Here is an 11,625-nt window from a genome sequence, read left to right as displayed (position 1 = left end):
GTAAACAGCTGACACCTGCAGTCAGTCTGTAAACAGCTGACACCTGCAGTCAGTCCGAAAACAGCCGTCCTGTGACCCAAACGTTCTCACTGGCCCTTCAGCGAGGCAGTCCGGCTTTGTCCAGATTCTGTTCCCTGAACACAAGGGGCTCTGGGAGTGGCACACCAGCAGTGCCTCAGTGCTCAGACCTGTGCTTGTATTTTCCATAGCAAAAGGGTCGACCTGTCCTGGATGGGATTGTGCCCAGTGGGGCCTTTTCTCCCCCATGACATCGGGCCTGTTTGGAGTCTTCTTCCAGCAGGGTCCTGTCCATCGCAGTTGAGCACTTGCTGAGTGACAAATCTGCACTTGCTTTGCACCATCGCACTTGCTCCATACTGTCTTTAGAGCCAGGGTGGACCAAAGCACCTGTACAGCACCATGTGCTCTAAAAGAGCACAGAGAAAAGCCTCAAGGCAGCTGCGCAGGGGCCTGCCTGCAGCCGCGGCCTCAAGCAATGGAAGCCACGGCCACGTGTCAGAGCAGAGGAGGCAGCTGCGCTCATGTTCCTGTGGCGGAGATGGCCCTGTGCACACTCACCACCTGACCAAAGCTCACGAACAAAAGCAAAATTTTGCTGAACATCTCTGTCAACAGCCGAACTGTCTTTGAGCAGAAGCGTTCGTGAGCTGAGGCATCACTGTATTTGCGTCTTTTCAGTTTTTGCTTGTTTCTTTTTTGGCTTTCTTTTCTTTAATGGGTAGGAGCTTATTTAGCCCACAGTTTTTAAGAGGTTTCAGTTCCCAGCTGGCTGGCTCCAAGGCAGAGTGGCCTCACAGAGGACGGCTCATGGCTGTGAGGAGGTAGCAAGACAAACAAAAGTAAAAAGCAAAACAAAACTAAGCAGTCCCGGCCCCGGGAGACCACTGTACTCGCTCTCCTGGCGATGGTGGTTCTCTCCTGGGTTTGCCGGAATCTCAGCTTTGCTTTAATGTGAATCTTCCCAACGGCGAGAGATCTGAGCTCTCTCGTGTGTGTGTGCGGCCGTCCGTACTGCTGCTTCTGCTATTTTTCAATTGGGGCTTTTATTTTGGGGGTCTAATTTTTGAGTTCTTCGTATGTTGTAGATATTAGCATTTGGTCTGAGTACTAGCTGGTGAAATGCTAGCTCCTCACCTTTTGGTTGTTTCCTTTGTAACGCAGAAGCTTTTAAATTTGTCACGCCCCCATGGGTTGACTCTTGATGTGATTTCTTGTGCAGTCGGGTTCTGTTCAGAAAGTCCTCATCTGTGTGTGTGTCTGCAAGAGTTTGAGCTGTTTTGTCTTCCAGCTGATTAAGGGTTTCTGTTTTCTCTTTTGAAGCAATAGTGGTGACCTCTTTTTGCTGGTGGCAAAAGGCCACAATACTTTAGTACTTACACTAGTTTTAATCCATTTTGATTTTAGCTTAGCGCAAGATGCGAGATACAGACCTACTTTCAGTCTTCTAAGGGAGGACAGCCAGCTCCTTCCTCAGCAGCATTTGCTAAGGCATCTGTCTTTCCTCCAGTGAAGGGATTTGGCCGCTTTGTTAAAGACAAGGTAGCTGACTGTGCCTGGAGCTGTTTCCACGCCCACTCTTTTATGTCACTGATCACAAGTCTGTTTTTTAAAAAATGCCATGTTGTTTTCATTACTGTCTTGGTTACTTTTCTCTCATTGCTGGGACAAAATACCCGACACCCCAAATGAAGGAAGGAAACCTCCAATTAGTGGAGGTCTCAGTCCATATTCGGCTGGCTCCAAGGCAGAGGGCAGCAGTTCATGGCGGCAGAAAATAGTAAAACAGCAAGAGCCGAAGGCAGGAGCAGCAGCGGTAGCAGCAGCAGCTGAGGCAGAGCAGCCTCTCCCACTTCTTTCTCTATACTGCATCCGGGCTATCTGCCCCGGGAGGCTGGAGCAGCACACCCATAATCCAGCAACGGATCATGAATTAATCATAATCTTTAGATGTCTGCCCCGTGACTCCGTGAGGCTTTGGGAGGACACTAGATACAAACCGTAACAGCTACCATAGCTTGGGGATCATGATGCTTCTACTTTGCTGTTGCTCATCAACATTGCTTTTCTGGTTTCATAGAATTTCAGGTTTTTTTTTTATTATTATTTTTTTTTTGTTTTTTTTTTTGGATTTGTGAATGCTGCAGATATTTTGATTGGGACTTCATTAAATACGCACATCAGTTGGAACTACGGCTATTTTTTACTCTATTGGTTCTGCCTATCTAAGAAGAGGGCCTCTTTCTACTTCCTGAAGTTGTCTTCTCCCGAGTACTGTAGTTTCTATTGTAGAGGTCTTTTGCTTCTTTGGTTAGGTATTTTCTTAGGTATTTAATTTTTCTCCATGATATTGAGAATGGCATTGTTATCCTAATTTCTTTTTCAGGGAGTCTATTATTGCTGTACAGGAACGCTCTTGATTTTTGTGTGTTGATTTTCTATCCTGCTACAGTGCTGAATTTGGTCATTAATTCTAGGAGTCTTTTGGTGCATGTCATTTTGATGCTTCTTTGGGGAAGAAGAAAGATCTCAATTGAACAGTCTCTCTAAACGTGAAGAAATCAGAAAAAGAGAAGCAAGCTACACTCAGTGTCAGCAAAGGGGGGAATAATAAAGGCCACAGCAGAGATAAACAAAATAGAAACCATAAAAGTGATAGAAAAGACCAGCAAAAATAAGAGGTCTTTGAAGAGACAAACTCAGCAATCTTTTAACTAGACTATGAAAAACAGAAGGTGATTCAAAGGAAATTATAAGTGAAAAAGGAAGATATTACAGATGACACACAGAAATACAAGTGATCACACGCCTACTGCAAATGGTTATTACCAAAAAATTGTAGACTGCAATCTAGAAGTGAGTAGACTCTTAGAAATAGGCAATCTACTGAGATTAAATAATAAGAAATAAAACATTGCACACATCAATAAAAAGTAAAAGGATTGAACCCAATAATGGTGAAAACTTAAAACTTTCCCTCCACAAGGATGGAGGAGATCGTGTCATGTTTGGGAAGGTCGATAAACCTTGAGACTATAATACTGAGTGAAATAAGTCTGATGCAGAAAGTCAACCACTGCATGTTTCCCTTATGTGAGAACCTTGAAGCATAAATAAATAAAGGCATGAATAAAGAAGACATGGTTGGAAACAGAAAGACAGTGACGACAAGGCCGACTTTCTGGTGAGGGGAGGGGGCCAGGGGCCAGCGGAAGCGGAAGGGGGATCAAGGGGCTGAGAGTGACCCTTATGCTGTGCGCACGTCCCATCCTTCAAAAACATGTCTAGGACGCAGTACAAACATGCACTAAGAAACCAAACCAAACCAAATACAGTATAGAGTGGAAAGGTATTGTTATGGCTGGTGTCTAGCTGTCCCCTCAAAGCCTCATGTGAGTCATGGGGCAGACTCTAGCGTTTGTGAGTAACTCATGATCCACCTGGATTATGGTTGTGAGTACCAGCCCCAGTCTGGGGCATGTAGCCTGAATGCAACCCAAGGGAGACAGACTTGCTCTCTGCTGCCATTGCTGCTGCTCCTCCTCCCTTCTGCTCTCTGCTCTTCGCCACCGCCATGAACGGCTGCCCTCTGCCATGTGCCACTCTGCCGTGGAGCCAGCTGAGTGTGGACTGAAACCTCCAGTAGCTGTGAGTTAAGGGAACCTTTCCTTCCTTCATTTTGAGTGTCGCGTATTTGTCCCAGCAATGAGAGAAGAGTAACTGAGATAGGTATATAGGTCTGTTTGTTGGCTTCCCTCCTGCAGATGCAGCACCCAACCCTGCATCCTCTGAGGCATTTCGTGTGGCTCACACTTTACGGGAATTCCGTACACCCTGGCTGGTTCCAAGGCAGAGACGTTAGGGTGGAGGAAAGCTGTCTGGCTCACCTCAGCACAGAAGCAGAGCAGGGGAAGAGATCCTTGAGGAGGGGGTGGGGAGCAGAGACCCCATGGCCACACCTCCTGACACACCAGGCACACCTGGCTGTGCGCGCCTCCAGTCCCCTGCACGGATCCAAGTCTGTACAGTGGACTCCCTACCTGACATCAGAACAATGAGCACCCTGGTTCTGAAAGACAGAAGTGGGAATGGAGCAATGAAGAAAAGAAGATGAGGGTCCAAACTGGGCAGGAGGGACAAAATGGCCTGTCCGTAGGTGATACATGCAGTCTTTATTTTATTTTATTTATTTATTTATTTATTTATTTATTTATTTATTTATTTTTGTGGTTCCAGGGATTGAACTCAGGACTCTGCGCTTGCTGGGCAAGCACTTATTCTACTGAGCTATCTCCCTGGGCCCTTATTTTTTATTTTAAAGAAAATAAAAAGGTAATAGATAAGACATTAGAAATGATATACAATTTCAGGGGAAAACCAAGATGATTGGTATTCAACCGTGGCTGTTTTACTGCATGTTGTTGTCTTTAACGTAGTTGTGCCAATTACCAGATATAAAGATGTCAAATTGGTCAAGGCAGAAGTTTTAAGCATCAACTGATCTCTTCAAAAATCCCATAGAGACTAACACACAATCATCTTGGCTTAGCTATTCTTGTGCACATATGTACATGATTCTGTTTCCCTTCCCTTTTCCCCTTTTTTTCTCCTTTTCCTCATCCCAATTGTTTATTCCTTTTGTTCAGGTTCTTGCCCTTTTAATATATCTATTATACTTTTAAGATTTTACTTACTCTTTCAGGTACTTATGCTAGGGAGACAGTATGATGTTTACATATGTGGGCCTGATTTATTTTACTTATGAGTATAGTCTCTGATTGCATCCACTTACATATAAAAGCCTTTAGTTTATTTTTCTTTATAGTTGAGTAATACTCCATTGTATAAAAGTATCACATCTTTTTATCCACTCCTCAGCTGATGGGCATCCGGGTTGTTTCCAAGACGTAGCTATGACACATTGTGCTGCTATGAATAAGGGTGCACATATATTGCTGTGCTATGATTTTTCAATTCTTGTGGGAAAATATGCAAAAGGGAATAGCTGGGTTAAATGGGACTTCTCATCCTAGTTCTCTGAGGAATCTCCACACTGATTTCCACAGAGGTTCTACCAGTGTACACTCTCACCAACAGTGGAGAAGAGTTCCTTATTCCCCAATCCGAAATTGGGCATCTGAGATGAATACATGCTTCTCAGAGAAAGAAGCACAAATGGAAAATAAATATATGAAAAAAGGCTCAACAGCACTGGTCACTGGAGAAATGCAAATTAAAATATGTAATAATCCATAAAAACCTGTTATGTTTTAGAATTAACAAGTAATTCAGCAAAGTTGTAGAATTCAAAATACATATACAAAATACATATTTTTTATATATGAACAACAAATAAATATGCAACAAAAAATCAAGAAAATAATACCATTTACAACAGTTTTAAAGTAATACTTAGTAATATAATCCACCAGGGAGGTAAAAGATCAGCACATTGAAAACTAATAAAATATTGAAAAACTTTAGTATTTAATTAAATATGTCAAATTCATAGACTGGAAGATTTTATATTGTTAAATGCATACACTATCTATACATTCTAAGTCCTATTGAAATTTCAATGTTATGTTATACAGAAATAGAAACCAAAACCAGTTCTAAACTTTACAGAGGCCTGGGGAGATGGCTCAGTAGAATAAGTGCCTGCCTGGCAAGTGCAGGGTCCTGAGTTCAATCCCTGGTACCACAAAAATAAATAAATAAATAAATAAAAGAACCCTTTAAAAAATAAGCTTCACAGAGAACCACAAAGATCTCAAAAGGGTAAAGCAACCCTGAGCAAGAAGATCAAAACTGGATATATTATACTATGACTTTAGAATGCACTACAAAGGTATAATAATCAGCACAGCATGACACTGCATGAGAATCCAATAGCAGAAGGAAATAGAAAGTCTAAAAATAATTCCACTCGCTGGCAGTACTCTGATCTTCCACAAAGGTGCAAAGCACATACAATGGGTAAAACACAGTCTCTTCAGTGAATGGTAGTTGAAAAATTAGATACAATATCTGCACGAAGACGAGCACACTTACACCTTGTATCATGCCACACACAAAGTCAACCCAGAACGGATTAGAAATATAAATGTGAGACCTGAAACCTAAAGCTCCCACAGTGTTTGCATGACTTTGGCTGGCACAGTGAGTGTTTCTTTTTCAAAATGACCTCAAAGGTCACAGAGTGTGACAATAGATAGATGGGGTTGTACCGAGCTGAAAGTCTTTGCACGGTGAGGGAAGCCATCACTGGGGTGAAGGCACAGCCCACAGAGGTGGAGAACACATTTACATCTGATAAAGGGCTGATTTTCAAGATATATAGGGACCTCAAACTACTCAGTAGCAAAATGTCAAACTAATTAAAAATGGGTAATAAACCTGACGAGACATTTTTTAAAGGAAGACATACAAATGGCCAACAACTGTGTGACAGAAAACGCTCAACATCACTGATTACTAGGGTAATGCAAATTACTTTCTTTTTCTTTTCTTTTTTCTTTTCTTTTCTTTTTCTTTTTTTTGATGGTACTGGGGATTGAACTCACAACCTTGCACTTGCCAGGCAGGCGCTTATTCTACTGAGCTATCTCCCCAGTGGGCAATGCAAATTAAATCTATAAATTTACCACCCTACTCCAGGAAGAAAGGCTATTACCAAAAATACACAAGATAACAGATACTGGCGAGGATTTCGAGAAGAGAAAGCCTGGGCACTGTTGGTAGGAAGGCGAGTTATCGTGACCTCTACAGAAGCGCACAGGGTCCTCAGAAACTTTAGACTTTGCTGTATGATCCGGCAGTTGTACTTCTGGGCCCGAAGGAACTGAACTCAGCATGCCTGGAGATTCTGCCTCTTCTTTGCAGCATCATGCACAACAAGCGAGATAAGTAAGCAACCGCGGTTCCATGGCGCTGAGCAGATGAAGCGTATGGGGCAGCTGTGCATGACGGGATATCATCCAGCCTTTAGGAAGGACATGCTGTCATTTTCAGTGATATGCATAGACATGGAGGACATCAGACTGAGTGAGAAAAGCCACGGCAGGAAAGGCAACTATTTCACGACCTCACTTGTGTGTGAGTCCAAAACTGCCGGACTCACAGAAGAAGTCAAATGATGGCTATCGTTGGGTGATATTAATCAAGTGGCACATGACTCCAGTTAGACAAAATGCATGAGTTTGGGAGAGAGAATAATGTATTATGCACTTGAGATTGCTAAACATAGGCCTGAGATATTCTCACAACAAAAATAACAATTACACGAGAACATGGATACATCACTTGTCTTGATTTATCCGTTCCACAGTGTGTGTATCCACTGAGGTTTGTATACATACATACATACATGTGTGTAGCCACTGTAACTATATATCAGTTTTACTTTTCAACTACATCTTAAACAAATAAAATTTTTTTATTTTTAAATTTTTAATAGATTGCAAATTGAAAATAAACTATTTACAGACATAAATGAATATAACAATAAAAACTGTCCAAAATAAAAATGAAGAAAGAATTTACAGATCAGTTATAATAGTTCACTGTGTCAAAACCAAGAAACTTATATTCATATAATTAGAATTCTCAAAGTAGAGAGGAGTGGACAATAAATATTTAAAGATTTAAAATTTCTGCATTTAGTTCTACTTATAATCATTAAAGCATATACATAAAAATAATAGCTATGGAAGAACAAAATTAAATAGCATTTTATTCCACATTAGAAAGAAAAAATAGTACCAAGTGTGTAAGAAACTAAATTAAAATACTATTCCTTTGTTTTAGATGGCATTTTGAGACATTTTTGTTCTACCATTTTAAACTGGAGAAAAAGGTAATAAAGAACATTTGCTTATTCAAAAAAAAAAAAAGAAACTAAATTAATTAAAGGACTGAAAGAAAAGATCTGTCCTTTTTGAATTTTATACTTAGCAAACATACCTTTGAAAACTAAAAGATTTTCTAGTTATACAAACTTGAAATATTTTAATTCCTCCAGAAGTAGCATTTAGGAAATAACAAAGAGCATAACTCAAAAGTCAAGAGAAGTTGCAGTATGCTTCTGGATGAACAATAAAGAGCTCTCAATGTGATAGTTATGCAAGACTATATAAAAATTATATTAGATGAACCCTTATTTAAAGGTCCTTGCAGATTTCTATGAAACAGTACCAATCTTAGGTTATACATGTATTTTTTCCATATATGTGTGTGTATGTGTGTATAAAAGACAGGGAAGAAGCTAGTTTCTAATACTAGGAGAATATATCATACATTGTCTTTTAAATAAATTGTAAGTCAAAGATATACTATAAATCTTAGAACAAAAATTAAGATTAAGCAATATTCAGAAAATTAAATACTAATTAAAAGCTAAATATTTCAAAACAATTGAACTAAGAAAAAGTTTTCATGATAGCAAAGAAGTACTAAGAGTAAAACATAAGATAAATACTGGAATGGCAAGAAAATGACCAGCACTTCTAACAGTTTGAAGATAGGATATTGCACAAAGTTCTAGTGTGTTGTGGACATGCATAATGACTGTGACAGTTACTGGTGGCTAGGCGTCACTTGTGGAAGTGAGCTACCACTATTTCTTTGAAATCCACCCTGTAGACTCAGGTGGAATCATGACTCATAGGGTGGAAGAGAAGTCTATTTGTAGAGTGAGCTGATGGAAATATTCTGCTGCTGAATACAAAAGAATAACTGAAAGACTACTACTGTATACCTCTTATTCTCCTGTGTTTAATGGTTTGCCCTATTTGGTGGGTTCTTTCCATTCTCATTCATGGGGCTGTGGTCATTTTGCTCCCTCTCTACATACTTGAAAGAGAGTTTTGCAGGATTATATCAGTCTGGGTTGGAATTTGTTTTCTTGCAAGTCTTGAAGTACTTTGCTCCATGCTCTTCTTGACTTGATTTAAACAAATAAATTTTTAAAAGGAAGGGATCTGAGTATCTAAGAAAAAGAAAACTGTCTTTTGCAGTATTCCCTTGTCATTAAAGAGAAATATTTAAGTAATCCTTCCACTGAACTCTGGAATAGCTTTATTACCATTGTTGTTCTATTATTACTATCATTAGTATGCTAATGGGCCTGAGAATCTTATTTTTGATATCCATGTTTAATATAATTAGTTTATATTAAGCATTTAAGGCGATGGTTCATGATGACGTTTCATGCTTGCCTGTAATGCACTCGATCCTCCCCAGATCCTCCCCAGCATCCCACTGTCCTCTCGTATCTCCCTTCCCTCCTCTGTTTGCCTCTTTCTGAGCAGTCCTTTTTCTACTTTCACTTCATCCTTTCCACTCTAGATTCCAAACTTTGGAAACCCATGCAATGCTTGTCTGTGTTTGTCTGTGTTGATTTATTTCACTTAACAAGGGGATCTTCAGTTCCACCTACTTTCCTGCAAAATGAAGTTGTTTGTGCTTCCTTATGGCTAGCCCTGTACTGTAGGTTGCACAGCATTCTCGTCCCTCCCACATTGCCGTCATGGAGGCTGACTCCGTACCTTGTTCACCGTGAACAGTGCCGTGGTAAGCACAGGTTAGGGCTGGGCTGTAGCTCACAGTGACAGTCCTTGCCCAGCACGCAGGAGAGTCCCTACATTCAATCCCCAGCACTATGAAAAAAGCAAAGCATTCAACCGTTTGTCACATTTATCACACAGAGATACAGCAGCTCTACAGCATCTTGACACTAAGCCCTCTGGGTACCCATCGAGAAGTGGTGCACCTGAACCATACGCTAGCTCTCTGTCTAGGTTTTTGAGAAAATTCCAAGCTGTCTTCTGCAGTGGCTGCGTGGCTTTACATTCCCACCAAGAGCAGCTTTTTATTTGACTTAATCTCATTGCCAGTTCTTGCACTGACGGCTCAGTTATATCACAGCTCAGCCATATCCTGAGCTGTTAGTCCTGTTCAGAAAATAGTTGCCCATATGAATATCCTGAAGTGTTTCACCCATGTTTTCTCCTATGAGTTTCAAAGTTCTAGGCCTTGTGTTGAAGTCCCTGCTCTACCCTGAGTTGGGTCTGGTGTTAGGTGAGGGACAGGGCTCTTTCTTCTACACGTGGATATTGGCTTTTTATAGCAATATTTGTCCAAGAGGCTGCCTTTTCTCTAACTTGTATTTTGTGCTTCTTGGTCAGGATCAGAAGCCGCAGGTGCGTGGCTTTGCTTCAGGGTCCTGTTCCGTGGCGAGGGGCAAGCGGTCAAGGCGGGAGAAAACAGCCGCAGCAGCAGGAGCAGAGGCAGAGAGCGAGCCCCTCCTCCCCTATGCTGTAAGCAGAGGGTCCTCCACATGCACACCATCCCCTGCCCTCCTCTTGCCCAGGATGCGGGTGTCTACAAGGTGACAACCCTGCCCGCATGCTAAATCTCTTAATTAAACTTCCAGATTTCTCAAGTGGACACAATGTATCAGCCATTACAACCCCAAACATATACCCTTCTCCATTCCTGAATACTATATATCTCTATCTCTATCTCTATCTCTATCTCTATCTATCTATCTATCTATCTATCTATCTATCTACCTACCTACCTATCTATCGAGAGAGGGAGAGAAGCCACTTCTAATTTGAGTCAGGTCAGTAAGCCTACAAAGATAGGGTTTCTTGTCTGCCGTTTCTGTCTAATCATTTCTTCCTGTCGTGAGCTTTCTTATATGGGGAGTGCAGGCACAGGGGGTGCCTAGATTTGGGAGCCAGTTGAAAGAGGGAAGGGGCAGCAAACTACGTTTGTCTTTTTTATTTTGTTCATAAATGCACATTTATTTCTTTTAGTATTATTTTAGAAATGCAAAGGAGCAAGCCCATGAAAGTTAACTTGGAGGCTTGAATCTTTTTTTTTTTTTTTTTTTTTTTTTCAGCGTCTCACTACACAGCTGGGACTCGTAGTGATCTTCCTGATTTCTGCCTCCCCAGTGCTGGGATTACAGGTGTGTGCCACCACGCCAGACTCCATCACCAGCTCAGCGTGCCTGGGGGCAGGGCCAGTGAGACATGTGGTGTCAGGATTTGAATCCTGGTCCCTGCACTTACCTAAGCAAGCACTTAGTCTGCTGAGCTATACCGCTGGCCCTGGGTGTTTAAATCCTAAATCTAGGGCCAGGGAGATGGCTCAGTAGGATAAGCGCTTGACTGGCAAGCACAAGGATCTGAGTTCAATCCCTGGTTCCGCAAAAAAAAAAAAAAAAAAAAAAAAAAATCCTAAATCTACAATTTGTAGTTCTAGCTGAATTCTGCTCTATGTGGGAATAAGTTCATGACATAAGGGAGTGAATGCCTAGGGACGAGGATAGTTTTTGGTGAAGAGATGGTGATTTTAAGGGGGGACTTATGCTTCGCCAGCATATTTTATTTTTCAACTTGAGAAATGGAATTCTCTGAAATTGGTCATGGAGGACTAACTTGTGTGGAACTAAGTCATGAGTATTTTTCAATATTTTTAAAACTATCATTTATACACCAAACATAAAAGAGAAATGACCTTATCTTTTCTTGTATCTAAAGTACAAACTCCTTATCTAAAACAAACTTCCCCTGGAAGTCAGATTCTACCTCTGAA

The sequence above is a fragment of the Octodon degus genome, unplaced genomic scaffold (genome assembly GCF_000260255.1).
Source record: "Octodon degus isolate 3935 unplaced genomic scaffold, OctDeg1.0 scaffold00248, whole genome shotgun sequence".
NCBI lineage: Eukaryota > Metazoa > Chordata > Mammalia > Rodentia > Octodontidae > Octodon > Octodon degus.
Note: the sequence above shows the minus strand (reverse complement) of the source record.